Source organism: Eptatretus burgeri, chromosome 3 (genome assembly GCF_056783735.1).
Source record: "Eptatretus burgeri isolate ZD-2024b chromosome 3, Ebu_testis_v1, whole genome shotgun sequence".
Taxonomy (NCBI): domain Eukaryota; kingdom Metazoa; phylum Chordata; class Myxini; order Myxiniformes; family Myxinidae; genus Eptatretus; species Eptatretus burgeri.
Window position 1 is genome coordinate 63,078,403 of NC_140963.1, and position 22,698 is coordinate 63,101,100.

Consider the following 22,698-nt stretch of genomic DNA (forward strand, 5'->3'; position numbering starts at 1 on the left):
TGTCCGGACGTTTCTGCGATGATCCCCCAATTCCTCGGAGTACCGAACTCCAGTGAGAATCGATCGACCGTTCCAATTGAAATCCTTTCACGACCTTACTGCTGCCCTTTCCTCCCTACCTCTCTCACACAACTTTTCTGCTGCCCTTGCCTCACGACCTCGCTCACACGAACTTTCTGCTGCTCTTTCCTCCCTACCTCTCTCACACGACCTTTCCTCCCTACCTCTCTCACACAACTTTTCTGCTGCCCTTGCCTCACGACCTCGCTCACACGAACTTTCTGCTGCTCTTTCCTCCCTACCTCTCTCACACGACCTTTCCTCCCGAACTCTCTCACACAACTTTTCTGCTGCCCTTGCCTCACGACCTCACTCACAACTTTTCTGCTGCCCTTGTCTCACGACCTCACACACACGACCTTTCTGCTGCCCTTTCCTCCCTTCCTCTCTCACACAACTTTTCTGCTGCCCTTTCCTCCTTACCTCTCTCACAGGACCTTTCCTCCCGACCTCTCTCACACAACTTTTCTGCTGCCCTGGCCTCCCTACCTCTCTCACACGACCTTTCTGCTGCCATTTCCTCCCTTCCTCTCTCACAGGACCTTTCCTCCCGACCTCTCTCACACAACTTTTCTGCTGCCCTTGCCTCCCTACCTCGCTCACACAAATTTTCTGCTGCCCTTGCCTCACGACCTCGCTCACACAACCTTTCTGCTGCTCTTTCCTCCCGACCTCTCTCACACAACTTTTCTGCTACCCATGCCTACCTACCTCGCTCACACAACCTTTCTGCTGCTCTTTCCTCCCGACCTCTCTCACACGACCTTTCTGCTGCCGTTTCCTCCTTTCCTCTCTCACACGAACTTTCTGCTTCCCTTGCCTCCCTCCCTCGCTCACACGACCTTTCTGCTGCCCTTGCCTCACTACCTCGGTCACACAAATTTTCTGCTGCCCTTGTCTCACGACCTCGCTCACAAGACCTTTCTGCTGCTCTTTCCTCACTTCCTCGCTCAGACGACCTTTCTGCTGCCCTTTCCTCACTACCTTGCTCACACGACCTTTCTGCTACCCTTTCCTCACTACCTCGCTCACCCAACTTTTCTGCTGCCATTTCCTCCCTACCTCTCTCACACGACCTTTCTGCTGCCATTGCCTCCCTACCTCTCTCACACGATCTTTCTGCTGCGCTTTCCTCCCAACCTCTCTCACACGACCTTTCTGCTGCCCTTGTCTCCCAACCTCGCTCACACAACTTTTCTGCTGCCCTTGTCTCACGACCTCGCTCACACGATCTTTCTGCTGCCCTTTCCTCCCTTCCTCGCTCGCACAACCTTTCTGCTGACCTTTCCTCCCCACCTCGCTCACACAACTTTTCTGCGGCCCTTGCCTCACGACCTCGCTCACACGACCTTTCTGCTGCCCTTTCCTCCCTTCCTCGCTCGCACACCCTTTCTGCTGACCTTTCCTCCCCACCTCGCTCACACAACTTTTCTGCGGCCCTTGCCTCACGACCTCGCTCACACGACCTTTCTGCTGCTCTTTCCTCACTTCCTCGCTCAGACGACCTTTCTGCTGCCCTTTCCTCACTACCTTGCTCACACGACCTTTCTGCTACCCTTTCCTCACTACCTCGCTCACCCAACTTTTCTGCTGCCATTTCCTCCCTACCTCTCTCACACGACCTTTCTGCTGCCATTGCCTCCCTACCTCTCTCACACGATCTTTCTGCTGCGCTTTCCTCCCAACCTCTCTCACACGACCTTTCTGCTGCCCTTGTCTCCCAACCTCGCTCACACAACTTTTCTGCTGCCCTTGTCTCACGACCTCGCTCACACGATCTTTCTGCTGCCCTTTCCTCCCTTCCTCGCTCGCACAACCTTTCTGCTGACCTTTCCTCCCCACCTCGCTCACACAACTTTTCTGCGGCCCTTGCCTCACGACCTCGCTCACACGACCTTTCTGCTGCCCTTTCCTCCCTTCCTCTCTCACACGACCTTTCTGCTGACCTTTCCTCCCCACCTCGCTCACACAACTTTTCTGCGGCCCTTGCCTCACGACCTCGCTCACACGACCTTTCTGCTGCCCTTTCCTCCTTACCTCTCTCACACGACCTTTCTGCTGCCCTTTCCTCACTACCTCGCTCACCCAACTTTTCTGCTGCCATTGCCTCCGTACCTCTCTCACACGACCTTTCTGCTGCCATTGCCTCCCTACCTCTCTCACACGACCTTTCTGCTGCCCTTTCCTCCTTACCTCTCTCACACGACCTTTCTGCTGCCCTTGTCTCACTACCTCGCTCAGACAACTTTTCTGCTGCCCTTGTCTCACTACCTTCTCACACAACCTTTCTGCTGCCCTTTCCTCCTTACCTCTCTCACACAACCTTTCCTCCCGACCTCTCTCACACAACTTTTCTGCTGCCCATGCCTCCCTACCTCTCTCACACGACCTTTCTGCTGCTCTTTCCTCACAATATCACTCACACGACCTTTCTGCTGCCCTTGCCTCCCTACCTCTCTCACACGACATTTCTGCTGCCCTTTCCTCCCGACCTCACTCACACAACTTTTCTGCTGCCCTTGTTTCACTCCCTCACTCACACGACCTTTCTGCTGCCCTTGCCTCCCTCCCTCTCTCACACGACCTTTCTGCTGCTCTTTCCTCCCAACCTCTCTCACCCAACTTTTCTGCTGCCCTTGTCTCACGACCTCGCTCACACGATCTTTCTGCTGCCCGTTCCTCCCTTCCTCTCTCACATGACCTTTCTGCTGACCTTTCCTCCCCACCTCGCTCACACAACTTTTCTGCGGCCCTTGCCTCACGACCTCGCTCACACGACCTTTCTGCTGCCCTTTCCTCCTTACCTCTCTCACACGACCTTTCTGCTGCCCTTGCCTCACCACCTCGCTCAGACAACTTTTCTGCTGCCCTAATCTCACTACCTCGCTCACACGACCTTTCTGCTGCTCTTTCCTCCCAACCTCTCTCACACGACCTTTCTGCTGCTCTTTCCTCCCGACCTCTCTCACACGACCTTTCTGCTGCCGTTTCCTCCTTACCTCTCTCACACGAACTTTCTGCTGCCCTTTCCTCACTACCTCGCTCACACGACCTTTCTGCTGACCTTGCCTCCCGACCTCGCTCACACAACTTTTCTGCTGCCCTTTCCTCACTACCTCGCTCACACGACCTTTCTGCTGCCCTTTCCTCCCTACCTCGCTCACACAACTTTTCTGCTGCCCTTGCCTCACTACCTCGCTCATCAACTTTTCTGCTGCCCTTTCCTCCCGACCTCGCTCACACAACCTTTCTGCTGCTCTTTCCTCCCAACCTATCACACGATCTTTCTGCTGTCCTTTCCTCCTTACCTCGCTCACACAACTTTTCTGCTGCCCTTGCCTCACTACCTCTCACACGACCTTTCTGCTGCCCTTTCCTCACGACCTCGCTCACACGACGTTTCTGCTGCCCTTTCCTCACGACCTCGCTCACACGACGTTTCTGCTGCCCTTGCCTCCCGACCTCGCTCACACAACTTTTCTGCTGCCCTTGCCTCACGACCTCGCTCACACAACCTTTCTGCTGCTCTTTCCTCCCTACCTCTCTCACACGACCTTTCTGCTGCCCTTTCCTCCCTCCCTCTCTCACACAACCTTTCTGCTGCTCTTTCCTCAATACCTCACTCACACGACCTTTCTGCTGCCCTTTCCTCCCTACCTCTCTCACACGACCTTTCTGCTGACCTTTCCTCCCCACCTCGCTCACACGACCTTTCTGCTGCCCTTTCCTCCCCACCTCTCTCACACAACTTTTCTGCTGCCCTTGTCTCCCAACCTCGCTCACACAACTTTTCTGCTGCCCTTGCCTCACGACCTCGCTCACACAACCTTTCTGCTGCTCTTTCCTCCCAACCCCTCTCACACAACTTTTCTGCTGCCCTTGTCTCACGACCTCGCTCACACGATCTTTCTGCTGCCCTTTCCTCCCTTCCTCTCTCACACGACATTTCTGCTGACCTTTCCTCCCCACCTCGCTCACACAACTTTTCTGTGGCCCTTGCCTCACGACCTCGCTCACACGACCTTTCTGCTGCCCTTTCCTCCTTACCTCTCTCACACGACCTTTCTGCTGCCCTTGCCTCACTACCTCACTCACACAACTTTTCTGCTGCCCTTGCCTCACGACCTCACTCACACGACCTTTCTGCTGCCCTTTCCTCCTTACCTCTCTCACACGACCTTTCTGCTGCCCTTGCCTCACTACCTCGCTCACACAACTTTTCTGCTGCCCTTTCCTCACGACCTCGCTCACACGACCTTTCTGCTGCCCTTTCCTCCCTACCTCGCTCACACAACTTTTCTGCTGCCCTTGCCTCACTACCTCGCTCACACGACCTTTCTGCTGCCCTTTCCTCCCTACCTCGCTCACACAACTTTTCTGCTGCCCTTGCCTCACGACCTCGTTCACACGACCTTTCTGCTGCCCTTTCCTCCCTACCTCGCTCACACAACTTTTCTGCTGCCCTTGCCTCACTACCTCGCTCACACAACCTTTCTGCTGCTCTTTCCTCCCTACCTCTCTCACACGAACTTTCTGCTGCCCTTTCCTCCCTACCTCTCTCACACAACCTTTCTGCTGCCCTTGCCTCACTTCCTCACTCACACGACCTTTCTGCTGCCCTTTCCTCCCCACCTCGCTCACACAACTCTTCTGCTGCCCTTGCCTCACTACCTCGCTCACACGACCTTTCCTCCCTACCTCTCTCAGACAACTTGTCTGCTGCCCTTGCCTCCCTACCTCGCTCACACGACCTTTCTGCTGCTCTTTCCTCCCAACCTCTCTCACACGACCTTTCTGCTGCCCTTTACTCCCTACCTCGCTCACACAACTTTTCTGCTGCCCTTGCCTCACTTCCTCGCTCACACGACCTTTCGGCTGCCCTTTCCTCCCCACCTCGTTCACACAACTTTTCTGCTGCCCTTGCCTCACTACCTCGCTCACACGACCTTTCCTCCCTACCTCTCTCAGACAACTTGTCTGCTGCCCTTGCCTCCCTACCTCGCTCACACGACCTTTCTGCTGCCCTTTCCTCCTTACCTCTCTCACACGACCTTTCTGCTGCCCTTGCCTCCCTACTTCACTCACACGGCCTTTCTGCTGCCCTTCCCTCACAACCTCGCTCACACGACCTTTCCTCCCGACCTCTCTCACACAACTTTTCTGCAGCCCATGCCGACCTACCTCGCTCACACAACCTTTCTGCTGCTCTTTCCTCCCTACCTCTCTCACACGACCTTTCTGCTGCCGTTTCATCCTTTCCTCTCTCACACGAACTTTCTGCTGCCCTTCCTCCCTCCCTCGCTCACACGACCTTTCTGCTGCCCTTGCCTCACTACCTCGCTCACAGAAATTTTCTGCTGCCCTTGTCTCACGACCTCGCTCACAAGACCTTTCTGCTGCTCTTTCCTCACTTCCTCGCTCAGACGACCTTTCTGCTGCCCTTTCCTCACTACCTTTCTCACAAGACCTTTCTGCTGCTCTTTCCTCACTGCCTCGCTCAGACGACCTTTCTGCTGCCCTTTCCTCACTACCTTGCTCACACGACCTTTCTGCTACCCTTTCCTCACTACCTCGCTCACACAACTTTTCTGCTGCCCTTGCCTCACTACCTCGCTCACACGACCTTTCCTCCCTACCTCTCTCAGACAACTTGTCTGCTGCCCTTGCCTCCCTACCTCGCTCACACGACCTTTCTGCTGCCCTTTCCTCCCTACCTCTCTCACACGACCTTTCTGCTGACCTTTCCTCCCCACCTCTCTCACACAACTTTTCTGCTGCCCTTGTCTCCCAACCTCGGTCACACAAGTTTTCTGCTGCCCTTGCCACACGAACTCGCTCACACGACCTTTCTGCTGCTCTTTCCTCCCAACCCCTCTCACACAACTTTTCTGCTGCCCTTGGCTCACGACCTCGCTCACACGATCTTTCTGCTGCCCTTTCCTCCCTTCCTCTCTCACACGACCTTTCTGCTGACCTTTCCTCCCCACCTCGCTCACACAACTTTTCTGTGGCCCTTGCCTCACGACCTCGCTCACACGACCTTTCTGCTGCCCTTTCCTCCTTACCTCTCTCACACGACCTTTCTGCTGCCCTTGCCTCACTACCTCGCTCACACAACTTTTCTGCTGCCCTTTCCTCACGACCTCGCTCGCACGACCTTTCTGCTGCCCTTTCCTCCCAACCTCACTCACACAACTTTTCTGCTGCCCTTGCCTCACTACCTCGCTCACACGACCTTTCTGCTGCCCTTTCCTCCCTACCTCGCTCACACAACTTTTCTGCTGCCCTTGCCTCACTACCTCGCTCACACAACTTTTCTGCTGCCCTTTCCTCACGACCTCGCTCACACAACCTTTCTGCTGGCCTTTCCTCCCTACCTCGCTCACACAACTTTTCTGCTGCCCTTGCCTCACTACCTCGCTCAGACGACCTTTCTGCTGCCCTTTCCTCACTACCTCTCTCACACGACCTTTCTGCTGCCCTTTCCTCCCTCCCTCTCTCACACAACCTTTCTGCTGCTCTTTCCTCAATACCTCACTCACACGACCTTTCTGCTGCCCTTTCCTCCCTACCTCTCTCACAGGACCTTTCTGCTGACCTTTCCTCCCCACCTCGCTCACACGACCTTTCTGCTGCCCTTTCCTCCCCACCTCTCTCACACAACTTTTCTGCTGCCCTTGTCTCCCAACCTCTCTCAGACAACTTGTCTGCTGCCCTTGCCTCACGACCTCGCTCACACGACCTTTCTGCTGCTCTTTCCTCCCAACCTCTCTCACACGACCTTTCTGCTGCCCCTTACTCCCTACCTCGCTCACACAACTTTTCTGCTGCCCTTGCCTCACTTCCTCGCTCACACGACCTTTCGGCTGCCCTTTCCTCCCCACCTCGCTCACACAACTTTTCTGCTGCCCTTTCCTCACTACCTCGCTCACACGTCCTTTCCTCCCTACCTCTCTCAGACAACTTGTCTGCTGCCCTTGCCTCCCCACCTCGCTCACACGACCTTTCTGCTGCCCTTTCCTCCTTACCTCTCTCACACGACCTTTCTGCTGCCCTTGCCTCCCGACTTCACTCACACGGCCTTTCTGCTGCCCTTCCCTCACTACCTCGCTCACACGACCTTTCCTCCCGACCTCTCTCACACAACTTTCTGCAGCCCATGCCGACCTACCTCGCTCACACAACCTTTCTGCTGCTCTTTCCTCCCTACCTCTCTCACACGACCTTTCTGCTGCTGTTTCATCCTTTCCTCTCTCACACGAACTTTCTGCTGCCCTTCTTCCCTCCCTCGCTCACACGACCTTTCTGCTGCCCTTGCCTCACTACCTCGCTCACACAAATTTTCTGCTGCCCTTGTCTCACGACCTCGCTCACAAGACCTTTCTGCTGCTCTTTCCTCACTTCCTCGCTCAGACGACCTTTCTGCTGCCCTTTCCTCACTACCTTGCTCACACGACCTTTCTGCTACCCTTTCCTCACTACCTCGCTCACCCAACTTTTCTGCTGCCATTGCCTCCCCACCTCTCTCACACGACCTTTCTGCTGCCATTGCCTCCCTACCTCTCTCACACGATCTTTCTGCTGCCCTTGCCTCACGACCTCACTCACACGACCTTTCTGCTGCCCTTTCCTCCTTACCTCTCTCACACGACCTTTCTGCTGCCCTTTCCTCACTACCTTGCTCACACGACCTTTCTGCTGCTCTTACCTCACTCCCTTGCTCACGCGACCTTTCTGCTGCCCTTGCCTCCCTTCCTCTCTCACACGACCTTTCTGCTGCTCTTGCCTCAATACCTCGCTCACACGACCTTTCTGCTGCCCTTTCCTCCCTACCTCTCTCACACGACCTTTCTGCTGACCTTTCCTCCCAACCTCGCTCACACGACCTTTCTGCTGCCCTTTCCTCCCTACGTCTCTCACACAACTTTTCTGCTGCCCTTGTCTCCCAACCTCGCTCACACAACTTTTCTGTTGCCCTTGCCTCACGACCTCGCTCACACAACCTTTCTGCTGCTCTTTCCTCCCAACCTCTCACACAACTTTTCTGCTGCCCTTGTCTCACGACCTCGCTCACACGACCTTTCTGCTGCCCTTTCCTCCCTACCTCGCTCACACGACTTTTCTGCGGCCCTTGCCTCACGACCTCGCTCACACAACTTTTCTGCGGCCCTTGCCTCACGACCTCGCTCACACGACCTTTCTGCTGCCCTTTCCTCCTTACCTCTCTCACACGACCTTTCTGCTGCCCTTGCCTCACTACCTCGCTCAGACAACTTTTCTGCTGCCCTTGTCTCACGACCTTCTCACACAACCTTTCTGATGCCCTTTCCTCCTTACCTCTCTCACACAACCTTTCCTCCCGACCTCTCTCACACAACTTTTCTGCTGCCCATGCCTCCCTACCTCTCTCACACGACCTTTCTGCTGCCCTTGCCTCACGACTTCGCTCACACAACTTTTCTGCTGCCCTTGTCTCACTACCTGCTACCTTTCTGCTGCTCTTTCCTCCCTACCTCTCTCACACGACCTTTCTGCTGCCGTTTCATCCTTTCCTCTCTCACACGAACTTTCTGCTGCCCTTCCTCCCTCCCTCGCTCACACGACCTTTCTGCTGCCCTTGCCTCACTACCTCGCTCACAGAAATTTTCTGCTGCCCTTGTCTCACGACCTCGCTCACAAGACCTTTCTGCTGCTCTTTCCTCACCTCCTCGCTCAGACGACCTTTCTGCTGCCCTTTCCTCACTACCTTTCTCACAAGACCTTTCTGCTACCCTTTCCTCACTACCTCGCTCACACAACTTTTCTGCTGCCCTTGCCTCACTACCTCGCTCACACGACCTTTCCTCCCTACCTCTCTCAGACAACTTGTCTGCTGCCCTTGCCTCCCTACCTCGCTCACACGACCTTTCTGCTGCCCTTTCCTCCCTATCTCTCTCACACGACCTTTCTGCTGACCTTTCCTCCCCACCTCGCTCACACGACCTTTCTGCTGCCCTTTCCTCCCCACCTCTCTCACACAACTTTTCTGCTGCCCTTGTCTCCCAACCTCGCTCACACAACTTTTCTGCTGCCCTTGCCACACGAACTCGCTCACACAACCTTTCTGCTGCTCTTTCCTCCCAACCCCTCTCACACAATTTTTCTGCTGCCCTTGTCTCACGACCTCGCTCACACGATCTTTCTGCTGCCCTTTCCTCCCTTCCTCTCTCACACGACCTTTCTGCTGACCTTTCCTCCCCACCTCGCTCACACAACTTTTCTGTGGCCCTTGCCTCACGACCTCGCTCACACGACCTTTCTGCTGCCCTTTCCTCCTTACCTCTCTCACACGACCTTTCTGCTGCCCTTGCCTCACTACCTCGCTCACACAACTTTTCTGCTGCCCTTTCCTCACGACCTCGCTCGCACGACCTTTCTGCTGCCCTTTCCTCCCTACCTCACTCACACAACTTTTCTGCTGCCCTTGCCTCACTACCTCGCTCACACGACCTTTCTGCTGCCCTTTCCTCCCTACCTCGCTCACACAACTTTTCTGCTGCCCTTGCCTCACTACCTCGCTCACACAACTTTTCTGCTGCCCTTTCCTCACGACCTCGCTCACACAACCTTTCTGCTGCCCTTTCCTCCCTACCTCGCTCACACAACTTTTCTGCTGCCCTTGCCTCACTACCTCGCTCAGACGACCTTTCTGCTGCCCTTTCCTCACTACCTCTCTCACACGACCTTTCTGCTGCCCTTTCCTCCCTCCCTCTCTCACACAACCTTTCTGCTGCTCTTTCCTCAATACCTCACTCACACGACCTTTCTGCTGCCCTTTCCTCCCTACCTCTCTCACAGGACCTTTCTGCTGACCTTTCCTCCCCACCTCGCTCACACGACCTTTCTGCTGCCCTTTCCTCCCCACCTCTCTCACACAACTTTTCTGCTGCCCTTGTCTCCCAACCTCTCTCAGACAACTTGTCTGCTGCCCTTGCCTCACGACCTCGCTCACACGACCTTTCTGCTGCTCTTTCCTCCCAACCTCTCTCACACGACCTTTCTGCTGCCCCTTACTCCCGACCTCGCTCACACAACTTTTCTGCTGCCCTTGCCTCACTTCCTCGCTCACACGACCTTTCGGCTGCCCTTTCCTCCCCACCTCGCTCACACAACTTTTCTGCTGCCCTTTCCTCACTACCTCGCTCACACGTCCTTTCCTCCCTACCTCTCTCAGACAACTTGTCTGCTGCCCTTGCCTCCCCACCTCGCTCACACGACCTTTCTGCTGCCCTTTCCTCCTTACCTCTCTCACACGACCTTTCTGCTGCCCTTGCCTCCCGACTTCACTCACACGGCCTTTCTGCTGCCCTTCCCTCACTACCTCGCTCACACGACCTTTCCTCCCGACCTCTCTCACACAACTTTTCTGCAGCCCATGCCGACCTACCTCGCTCACACAACCTTTCTGCTGCTCTTTCCTCCCTACCTCTCTCACACGACCTTTCTGCTGCTGTTTCATCCTTTCCTCTCTCACACGAACTTTCTGCTGCCCTTCCTCCCTCCCTCGCTCACACGACCTTTCTGCTGCCCTTGCCTCACTACCTCGCTCACACAAATTTTCTGCTGCCCTTGTCTCACGACCTCGCTCACAAGACCTTTCTGCTGCTCTTTCCTCACTTCCTCGCTCAGACGACCTTTCTGCTGCCCTTTCCTCACTACCTTGCTCACACGACCTTTCTGCTACCCTTTCCTCACTACCTCGCTCACCCAACTTTTCTGCTGCCATTGCCTCCCTACCTCTCTCACACGACCTTTCTGCTGCCATTGCCTCCCTACCTCTCTCACACGATCTTTCTGCTGCCCTTGCCTCACGACCTCACTCACACGACCTTTCTGCTGCCCTTTCCTCCTTACCTCTCTCACACGACCTTTCTGCTGCCCTTTCCTCACTACCTTGCTCACACGACCTTTCTGCTGCTCTTACCTCACTCCCTTGCTCACGCGACCTTTCTGCTGCCCTTGCCTCCCTTCCTCTCTCACACGACCTTTCTGCTGCTCTTGCCTCAATACCTCGCTCACACGACCTTTCTGCTGCCCTTTCCTCCCTACCTCTCTCACACGACCTTTCTGCTGACCTTTCCTCCCAACCTCGCTCACACGACCTTTCTGCTGCCCTTTCCTCCCTACGTCTCTCACACAACTTTTCTGCTGCCCTTGTCTCCCAACCTCGCTCACACAACTTTTCTGTTGCCCTTGCCTCACGACCTCGCTCACACAACCTTTCTGCTGCTCTTTCCTCCCAACCTCTCACACAACTTTTCTGCTGCCCTTGTCTCACGACCTCGCTCACACGACCTTTCTGCTGCCCTTTCCTCCCCACCTCGCTCACACGACTTTTCTGCGGCCCTTGCCTCACGACCTCGCTCACACAACTTTTCTGCAGCCCTTGCCTCACGACCTCGCTCACACGACCTTTCTGCTGCCCTTTCCTCCTTACCTCTCTCACACGACCTTTCTGCTGCCCTTGCCTCACTACCTCGCTCAGACAACTTTTCTGCTGCCCTTGTCTCACGTCCTTCTCACACAACCTTTCTGATGCTCTTTCCTCCTTTCCTCTCTCACACAACCTTTCCTCCCTACCTCTCTCACACAACTTTTCTGCTGCCCATGCCTCCCTACCTCTCTCACACGACCTTTCTGCTGCCCTTGCCTCACGACTTCGCTCACACAACTTTTCTGCTGCCCTTGTCTCACTACCTCACTCACACGACCTTTCTGCTGCTCTTTCCTCACAATATCACTCACACGACATTTCTGCTGCCCTTGCCTCCCTACCTCTCTCACACGACATTTCTGCTGCCCTTTCCTCCCGACCTCACTCACAAAACTTTTCTGCTGCCCTTGTTTCACTCCCTCTCTCACACGACCTTTCTGCTGCTCTTTCCTCCCAACCTCTCTCACACAACTTTTCTGCTGCCCTTGTCTCACGACCTCGCTCACACGATCTTTCTGCTGCCCTTTCCTCCCTTCCTCTTTCACATGACCTTTCTGCTGACCTTTCCTCCCCACCTCGCTCACACAACTTTTCTGCGGCCCTTGCCTCACGACCTCGCTCACACGACCTTTCTGCTGCCCTTTCCTCCTTACCTCTCTCACACGACCTTTCTGCTGCCCTTGCCTCACCACCTCGCTCAGACAACGTTTCTGCTGCCCTAATCTCACTACCTCGCTCACACGACCTTTCTGCTGCTCTTTCCTCCCAACCTCTCTCACACGACCTTTCTGCTGCCCTTTACTCCCTACCTCGCTCACAGAACTTTTCTGCTGCCCATGCCTACCGACCTCGCTCACACAACCTTTCTGCTGCTCTTTCCTCCCGACCTCTCTCACACGACCTTTCTGCTGCCGTTTCCTCCTTGCCTCTCTCACACGAACTTTCTGCTGCTCTTTCCTCACTACCTCGCTCACACGACCTTTCTGCTGACCTTGCCTCCCGACCTCGCTCACACAACTTTTCTGCTGCCCTTTCCTCACTACCTCGCTCACACGACCTTTCTGCTGCCCTTTCCTCCCTACCTATCTCACACAACTTTTCTGCTGCCCTTGCCTCACTACCTCGCTCACACAACCTTTCTGCTGCCCTTTACTCCCTACCTCGCTCATCAACTTTTCTGCTGCCCTTTCCTCCCGACCTCGCTCACACAACCTTTCTGCTGCTCTTTCCTCCCAACCTATCACACGATCTTTCTGCTGTCCTTTCCTCCTTACCTCGCTCACACAACTTTTCTGCTGCCCTTGCCTCACTACCTCGCTCACACGACCTTTCTGCTGCCCTTCCTCCCTACCTCTCTCACACGACCTTTCTGCTGCCCTTTCCTCACGACCTCGCTCACACGACGTTTCTGCTGCCCTTGCCTCCCTACCTCGCTCACACAACTTTTCTGCTGCCCTTGCCTCACGACCTCACTCACACAACCTTTCTGCTGCTCTTTCCTCCCTACCTCTCTCGCACGACCTTTCTGCTGCCCTTTCCTCCCTCCCTCTCTCACACAACCTTTCTGCTGCTCTTTCCTCCCTACCTCTCTCACACGACCTTTCTGCTGCCCTTTCCTCCCTCCCTCTCTCACACAACCTTTCTGCTGCTCTTTCCTCCCTACCTCTCTCACACAACTTTTCTGCTGCCCATGCCTACCGACCTCGCTCACACAACCTTTCTGCTGCTCTTTCCTCCCTACCTCGCTCACGCGACCTTTCTGCTGCCCTTGCCTCCCTTCCTCTCTCACACGACCTTTCTGCTGCTCTTGCCTCAATACCTCGCTCACACGACCTTTCTGCTGCCCTTTCCTCCCTACCTCTCTCACACGACCTTTCTGCTGCCCTTTCCTCCCTACCTCTCTCACACGACCTTTCTGCTGACCTTTCCTCCCCACCTCGCTCACACGACCTTTCTGCTGCCCTTTCCTCCCCACCTCTCTCACACAACTTTTCTGCTGCCCTTGTCTCCCAACCTCGCTCACACAACTTTTCTGCTGCCCTTGCCTCACGACCTCGCTCACACAACCTTTCTGCTGCTCTTTCCTCCCAACCTCTCTCACACAACTTTTCTGCTGCCCTTGTCTCACGACCTCGCTCACACGATCTTTCTGCTGCCCTTTCCTCCCTTCCTCTCTCACACGACCTTTCTGCTGACCTTTCCTCCCCAGCTCGCTCACACAACTTTTCTGTGGCCCTTGCCTCACGACCTCGCTCACACGACCTTTCTGCTGCCCTTTCCTCCCCACCTCGCTCACACAACTTTTCTGCTGCTCTTTCCTCCCTTCCTCTCTCACACGACCTTTCTGCTGACCTTTCCTCCCCACGTCGCTCACACGACCTTTCTGCTGCCCTTTCCTCCCCACCTCTCTCACACAACTTTTCTGCTGCCCTTGTCTCCCTCCCTCTCTCACACGACCTTTCTGCTGACCTTTCCTCCCCACCTCGCTCACACGGCCTTTCTGCTGCCCTTTCCTCCCCACCTCTCTCACACAACTTTTCTGCTGCCCTTGTCTCCCAACCTCGCTCACACAACTTTTCTGCTGCCCTTGCCTCACGACCTCGCTCACACAACCTTTCTGCTGCTGTTTCCTCCCAACCTCTCTCACACAACTTTCTGCTGCCCTTGTCTCACGACCTCGCTCACACGATCTTTCTGCTGCCCTTTCCTCCCTTCCTCTCTCACACGACCTTTCTGCTGACCTTTCCTCCCCACCTCGCTCACACAACTTTTCTGTGGCCCTTGCCTCACGACCTCGCTCACACGACCTTTCTGCTGCCCTTTCCTCCTTACCTCTCTCACACGACCTTTCTGCTGCCCTTGCCTCACGACCTCGCTCACACAACTTTTCTGCTGCCCTTGCCTCACGACCTCACTCACACGACCTTTCTGCTGCCCTTTCCTCCTTACCTCTCTCACACGACCTTTCTTCTGCCCTTGCCTCACTACCTCGCTCATACAACTTTTCTGCTGCCCTTGCCTCACGACCTCGCTCACACGACCTTTCTGCTGCCCTTTCCTCCCTACCTCGCTCACACAACTTTTCTGCTGCCCTTGCCTCACTACCTCGCTCACACGACCTTTCTGCTGCCCTTTCCTCCCTACCTCGCTCACACAACTTTTCTGCTGCCCTTGCCTCACGACCTCGCTCACACGACCTTTCTGCTGCCCTTTCCTCCCTTCCTCGCTCACACAACTTTTCTGCTGCCCTTGCCTCACTACCTCGCTCACACAACCTTTCTGCTGCTCTTTCCTCCCTACCTCTCTCACACGACCTTTCTGCTGCCCTCTCCACCCCACCTCGCCCACACAACTTTTCTGCTGCCCTTTCCTCACTTCCTCGCTCACACGACCTTTCCTCCCTACCTCTCTCAGACAACTTGTCTACTGCCCTTGCCTCCCTACCTCGCTCACATGACCTTTCTGCTGCTCTTTCCTCCCAACCTCTCTCACACGACCTTTCTGCTGCCCTTTACTCCCTACCTCGCTCACACAACTTTTCTGCTGCCCTTTCCTCACTTCCTCGCTCACACGACCTTTCTGCTGCCCTTTCCTCCCCACCTCGCTCACACAACTTTTCTGCTGCCCTTGCCTCACTACCTCGCTCACACGACCTTTCCTCCCTACCTTTCTCAGACAACTTGTCTGCTGCCCTTGCCTCCCTACCTCGCTCACACGACCTTTCTGCTGCCCTATTCTCCTTACCTCTCTCACACGACCTTTCTGCTGCCCTTGCCTCCCTACTTCACTCACACGGCCTTTCTGCTGCCCTTCCCTCACTACCTCGCTCACACGACCTTTCCTCCCGACCTCTCTCACACAACTTTTCTGCAGCCCATGCCGACCTACCTCGCTCACACAACCTTTCTGCTGCTCTTTCCTCCCTACCTCTCTCACACGACCTTTCTGCTGCCGTTTAATCCTTTCCTCTCTCACACGAACTTTCTGCTGCCCTTCCTCCCTTCCTCGCTCACACGACCTTTCTGCTGCCCTTGCTTCACAACTTCGCTCACACAAATTTTCTGCTGCCCTTGTCTCACGACCTCGCTCACAAGACCTTTCTGCTGCTCTTTCCTCATTTCCTCGCTCAGACGACCTTTCTGCTGCCCTTTCCTCACTACCTTTCTCACACGACCTTTCTGCTGCCCTTTCCTCACGACCTCGCTCACACGACGTTTCTGCTGCTCTTTCCTCACCACCTCCCTCACACGACCTTTCTGCTGCCCTTTCCTCACTACCTTGCTCACACGACCTTTCTGCTGCTCTTACCTCACTACCTCGCTCACACGACCTTTCTGCTGCTCTTTCCTCACCACCTCGCTCACACGACCTTTCTGCTGCCCTTTCCTCACTACCTTGCTCACACGACCTTTCTGCTGCTCTTTCCTCACGACCTCGCTCACGCGACCTTTCTGCTGCCTTTGCCTCCCGTCCTCTCTCACACGACCTTTCTGCTGCTCTTGCCTCAATACCTCGCTCACACGACCTTTCTGCTGCCCTTTCCTCCCTACCTCTCTCACACGACCTTTCTGCTGACCTTCCCTCCCTACCTCGCTCACACGACCTTTCTGCTGCCCATTCCTCCCTACCTCTCTCACACAACTTTTCTGCTGCCCTTGTCTCCCAACCTCGCTCACACAACTTTTCTGCTGCCCTTGCCTCACGACCTCGCTCACACAACCTTTCTGCTGCTCTTTCCTCCCAACCTCGCTCACACAACTTTTCTGCTGGCCTTGTCTCACGACCTCGCTCACACGATCTTTCTGCTGCCCTTTCCTCCCTTCCTCTCTCACACGACCTTTCTGCTGACCTTGCCTCCCCACTTCGCTCACACAACTTTTCTGCGGCCCTTGCCTCATGACCTCGCTCACACGACCTTTCTGCTGCCCTTTCCTCCTCACCTCTCTCACACGACCTTTCTGCTGCCCTTGCCTCACTACCTCGCTCACACAACTTTTCTGCTGCCCTTTCCTCACGACTTCGCTCACACGACCTTTCTGCTGCTCTTTCCTCCCTACGTCTCGCACAATCCTTCTGCTGCCCTTTCCTCCCTACCTCTCTCACACAACCTTTCTGCTGCCCTTGCCCCACGACCTCGCTCACACGACCTTTCTGCTGCCCTTTCCTCCCTACCTCGCTCACACAACTTTTCTGCTGCCCTTGCCTCACGACCTCGCTCACACGACCTTTCTGCTGCCCTTTCCTCCCTACCTCGCTCACACAACTTTTCTGCTGCCCTTGCCTCACTACCTCGCTCACACGACCTTTCCTCCCTACCTCTCTCAGACAACTTGTCTGCTGCCCTTGCCTCCCTTCCTCGCTCACACGACCTTTCTGCTGCTCTTTCCTCCCAACCTCTCTCACACGACCTTTCTGCTGCCCTTTACTCCCTACCTCGCTCACACAACTTTTCTGCTGCCCTTTCCTCACTTCCTCGCTCACACAACCTTTCTGCTGCCCTTTCCTCCCGAGCTCGCTCACACAACTTTTCTGCTGCCCTTGCCTCACTACCTCACTCACACAACCTTTCTGCTGCCGTTTTCTCCTTACCTCTCTCACACGATCTTTCTGCTGCCCTTGCCTCACCACCTCGCTCACACGACCTTTCCTCCCTTCCTCTCTCACACAACTTTTCTGCTGCCCTTGCCTCCCCACCTCGCTCACACAACTTTTCTGCTGCCCATGCCTACCTCCCTTGCTCACACAACCTTTCTGCTGCCCTTTCCTCACGACCTCGCTCACACGACCTTTCTGCTGACCTTGCCTCCCGACCTCGCTCACACAACTTTTCTGCTGACCTTGCCTCCCGACCTCGCTCACACGACCTTTCTGCTGCCCTTTCCTCCCGACCTCGCTCACACAACTTTTCTGCTGCCCTTTCCTCCCGACCTCGCTCACACAACCTTTCTGCTGCCCTTTACTCCCTACCTCGCTCATCAACTTTTCTGCTGCCCTTTCCTCCCTCCCTCGCTCACACAACTTTTCTGCTGCCCTTGACTCACTACCTCGCTCACACTACCTTTCTGCTGCCCTTTCCTCCCTACCTCTCTCACACGACCTTTCTGCTGCCCTTGCCTCCCTACCTCTCTCACACGACCTTTCTGCTGACCTTTCCTCCCGACCTCGCTCACACGACCTTTTTGCTGCCCTTTCCTCCCTACCTCTCTCACACGACCTTTCTGCTAACCTTTCCTCCCTACCTCGCTCACACGACCTTTCTGCTGCCCTTTCCTCCCTACCTCTCTCACACGACCTTTCTGCTGCCCTTTTCTTCCCACCTCTCACACGACCTTTCTGCTGCCCTTTTCTTCCCACCTCTCACACGACCTTTCTGCTGACCTTGCCTCCCGACCTCGCTCACACGACCTTTCTGCTGCCCTTCCTTCCCTACCTCGCTCACACAACTTTTCTGCTGCCCTTGCCTCACTACCTCGCTCACACGACCTTTCTGCTGCCCTTTCCTCGCCACCTCGCTCACACAACTTTTCTGCTGCCCTTTCCTCACTACCTCGCTCACACAACCTTTCTGCTGCCGTTTTCTCCTTACCTCTCTCACACGATCTTTCTGCTGCCCTTGCCTCACTACCTCGCTCACACGACCTTTCCTCCCTTCCTCTCTCACACAACTTTTCTGCTGCCCTTGCCTCCCTACCTCGCTCACACAACCTTTCTGCTGCTCTTTCCTCCCCACCTCTCTCACACGACCTTTCTGCTGCCCTTTACTCCCTACCTCGCTCACACAACCTTTCTGCTGCCGTTTTCTCCTAACCTCTCTCACACGATCTTTCTGCTGCCCTTGCCTCACTACCTCGCTCACATGACCCTTCCTCCCTTCCTCTCTCACACAACTTTTCTGCTGCCCTTGCCTCTCTACCTCGCTCACACAACCTTTCTGCTGCTCTTTCCTCCCGACCTCTCTCACACAACCTTTCTGCTGCCCTTGCCTCACGACCTCGCTCACACGACCTTTCTGCTGCCCTTTCCTCCCTCCCTCGCTCAGACAACTTTTCTGCTGCCCTTGTCTCACTACCTCGCTCACACAACCTTTCTGCTGCCCTTTCCTCCCCACCTCTCTCACACAACTTTTCTGCTGCCCTTGCCTCACTACCTCGCTCACACAACTTTTCTGCTGCCCTTGCCTCCCGACCTCGCTCACACGACCTTTCTGCTGCCGTTTCCTCCTTACCTCTCTCACACGATCTTTCTGCTGCCCTTGCCTCACTACCTCACTCACACGACCTTTCCTCCCTACCTCTCTCTCACACAACTTGTCTGCTGCCCTTACCTCCCTACCTCTCTCACACGACCTTTCTGCTGCCCTTTCCTCACTACCTTGCTCACACGACCTTTCTGCTGCTCTTACCTCACTCCCTTGCTCACGCGACCTTTCTGCTGCCCTTGCCTCCCTTCCTCTCTCACACGACCGTTCTGCTGCCCTTACCTCACTACCTCGCTCACACGACCTTTCTGCTGCTCTTTCCTCACCACCTCGCTCACACGACCTTTCTGCTGCCCTTTCCTCACTCCCTTGCTCACACGACCTTTCTGCTGCTCTTTCCTCACTACCTCGCTCACGCGACCTTTCTGCTGCCTTTGCCTCCCGTCCTCTCTCACACGACCTTTCTGCTGCTCTTGCCTCAATACCTCGCTCACACGAACTTTCTGCTGCCCTTTCCTCACTACCTCGCTCACACGACCTTTCTGCTGACCTTGCCTCCCGACCTCGCTCACACAACTTTTCTGCTGCCCTTTCCTCCCTACCTCTCTCACACAACTTTTCTGCTGCCCTTGTCTCCCAACCTCGCTCACACAACTTTTCTGCTGCCCTTGCCTCACGACCTCGCTCACACAACCTTTCTGCTGCTCTTTCCTCCCAACCTCTCACACAACTTTTCTGCTGGCCTTGTCTCACGACCTCGCTCACACGATCTTTCTGCTGCCCTTTCCTCCCTTCCTCTCTCACACGACCTTTCTGCTGACCTTGCCTCCCCACCTCGCTCACACAACTTTTCTGCGGCCCTTGCCTCATGACCTCGCTCACACGACCTTTCTGCTGCCCTTTCCTCCTCACCTCTCTCACACGACCTTTCTGCTGCCCTTGCCTCACTACCTCGCTCACACAACTTTTCTGCTGCCCTTTCCTCACGACTTCGCTCACACGACCTTTCTGCTGCTCTTTCCTCCCTACGTCTCACACAATCCTTCTGCTGCCCTTTCCTCCCTACCTCTCTCACACAACCTTTCTGCTGCCCTTGCCTCACGACCTCGCTCACACGACCTTTCTGCTGCCCTTTCCTCCCTACCTCGCTCACACAACTTTTCTGCTGCCCTTGCCTCACGACCTCGCTCACACGACCTTTCTGCTGACCTTTCCTCCCTACCTCGCTCACCCAACTTTTCTGCTGTCCTTGCCTCCCTACCTCTCTCACACAACCTTTCTGCTGCTCTTTCCTCCCAACCTCTCTCACACGACCTTTCTGCTGCCCTTTACTCCCAACCTCGCTCACACAACTTTTCTGCTGCCCTTTCCTCACTTCCTCACTCACACGACCTTTCTGCTGCCCTTTCCTCCCCACCTCGATCACACAACTTTTCTGCTGCCCTTGCCTCACTACCTCGCTCACACGACCTTTCCTCCCTACCTCTCTCAGACAACTTGTCTGCTGCCCTTGCCTCCCTACCTCGCTCACACGACCTTTCTGCTGCTCTTTCCTCCCAACCTCTCTCACACGACCTTTCTGCTGCCCTTTACTCCCTACCTCGCTCACACAACTTTTCTGCTGCCCTTTCCTCACTTCCTCGCTCACACGCCCTTTCTCCTCCCCTTTCCTCCCCACCTCGCTCACACAACTTTTCTGCTGCCCTTGCCTCACTACCTCGCTCACACGACCTTTCCTCCCGACCTCTCTCACACAACTTTTCTGCTGCCCATGCCTACCTACCTCGCTCACACAACCTTTCTGCTGCTCTTTCCTCCCCACCTCTCTCACACGAACTTTCTGCTGCCCTTCCTCCCTCCCTCGCTCACACGACATTTCTGCTGCCCTTGCCTCACTACCTCGCTCACACAAATTTTCTGCTGCCCTTGTCTCACGACCTCGCTAACAAGACCTTTCTGCTGCTCTTTCCTCACTTCCTCGCTCAGACGACCTTTCTGCTGACCTTTCCTCCCCACCTCGCTCACACAACTTTTCTGTGGCCCTTGCCTCACGACCTCGCTCACACGACCTTTCTGCTGCCCTTTCCTCCCGACCTCTCTCACACAACCTTTCTACTGCCCTTGCCTCACCACCTCGCTCACACGACCTTTCTGCTGCCGTTTCCTCCCGACCTCTCTCACCCAACTTTTCTGCTGTCCTTGCCTCCCTCCCTCTCTCACACAACCTTTCTGCTGCTCTTTCCTCCCAACCTCTCTCACACGACCTTTCTGCTGCCCTTTCCTCCCGACCTCTCTCACACAACCTTTCTACTGCCCTTGCCTCACCACCTCGCTCACACGACCTTTCTGCTGCCATTTCCTCCCGACCTCTCTCACCCAACTTTTCTGCTGTCCTTGCCTCCCTCCCTCTCTCACACAACTTTTCTGCTGCCCTTGCCTCACTTCCTCACTCACACGACCTTTCTGCTGCCCTTTCCTCCCCACCTCGCTCACACAACCTTTCTGCTGCCCTTTCCTCCCGAGCTCGCTCACACAACTTTTCTGCTGCCCTTGCCTCACTACCTCACTCACACAACCTTTCTGCTGCCGTTTTCTCCTTACCTCTCTCACACGATCTTTCTGCTGCCCTTGCCTCACCACCTCGCTCACACGACCTTTCCTCCCTTCCTCTCTCACACAACTTTTCTGCTGCCCTTGCCTCCCTACCTCGCTCACACGACCTTTCTGCTCCCCTTTCCTCCCAACCTCGCTCACAAAACTTTTCTGCTGCACTTTCCTCACGACCTCACTCACACGACCTTTCTGCTGCCCTTGTACACCACCTCGCTCACACGACCTTTTTGCTGCCCTTTCCTCCCTTCCTCTCTCACACGACCTTTCTGCTGCCCTTGCCTCACTACCTCGCTCACACGACCTTTCCTCCCTTCCTCTCTCACACAACTTTTCTGCTGCCCATGCCTCCCTACCTCGCTCACACAACCTTTCTGCTGCTCTTTCCTCCCTACCTCTCTCACACGACCTTTCTGCTGCCCTTTCCTCACTACCTTGCTCACACGACCTTTCTGCTGCTCTTTCCTCACCACCTCGCTCACACGACCTTTCTGCTGCCCTTGCCTCCCTTCCTCTCTCACATGACCTTTCTGCTGCCCTTTCCTCCCTACCTCTCTCACACGACCTTTCTGCTGACCTTTCCTCCCTGCCTCGCTTACACGACCTTTCTGCTGCCCTTTCCTCCCTACCTCAGTCACACGACCTTTCTGCTGCCCTTGCCTCCCGGCCTCGCTCACACGACCTTTCTGCTCCCCTTTCCTCCCTCCCTCGCTCACAAAACTTTTCTGCTGCCCTTTCCTCACGACCTCACTCACCCGACCTTTCTGCTGCCCTTGCCTCACTACCTCGCTCACACGACCTTTTTGCTGCCCTTTTCTCCCTTCCTCTCTCACACGACCTTTCTGCTGCCCTTTCCTCACCACCTCGCTCACACGACGTTTCTGCTGCCCTTGACTCACTACCTCGCTCACACGACCTTTCTGCTGCTCTTTCCTCCCTACCTCTCTCACACGATCTTTCTGCTGCTCTTTCCTCCTTTCCTCTCACACAACCTTTCTGCTGCCCTTTCCTCCCGACCTCTCTCACACAACCTTTCTGCTGCCCTTGCCTCACCACCTCGCTCACATGACCTTTCTGCTGCCCTTTCCTCCCGACCTCGCTCACACGACCTTTCTGCTGCCCTTTCCTCCTTCCCTCGCTCACACAACTTTTCTGCTGCCCTTGCCTCACTACCTCGCTCACACGACCTTTCTGCTGCCCTTTCCTCCCTCCCTCGCTCACACTACTTTTCTGCTGCCCTTGCCTCACTACCTCGCTCACCCAACTTTTCTGCTGCCCTTGCCGCCCTACCTCTCTCAAACCACCTTTCTGCTGCCCTTTCCTCCCGACCTCGCTCACACAAATTTTCTGCTGCCCT

General features: G+C 55.5%; 1 protein-coding gene across 3 annotated transcripts in view; it reads left to right on the forward strand.

Annotated features, from left to right (window-relative positions):
- The window catches only part of LOC147030053 (hyccin-like), a 111,446-nt gene that overhangs the window by 287 nt on the left and 88,461 nt on the right, over positions 1-22,698 (forward strand). The window lies entirely within an intron of this gene.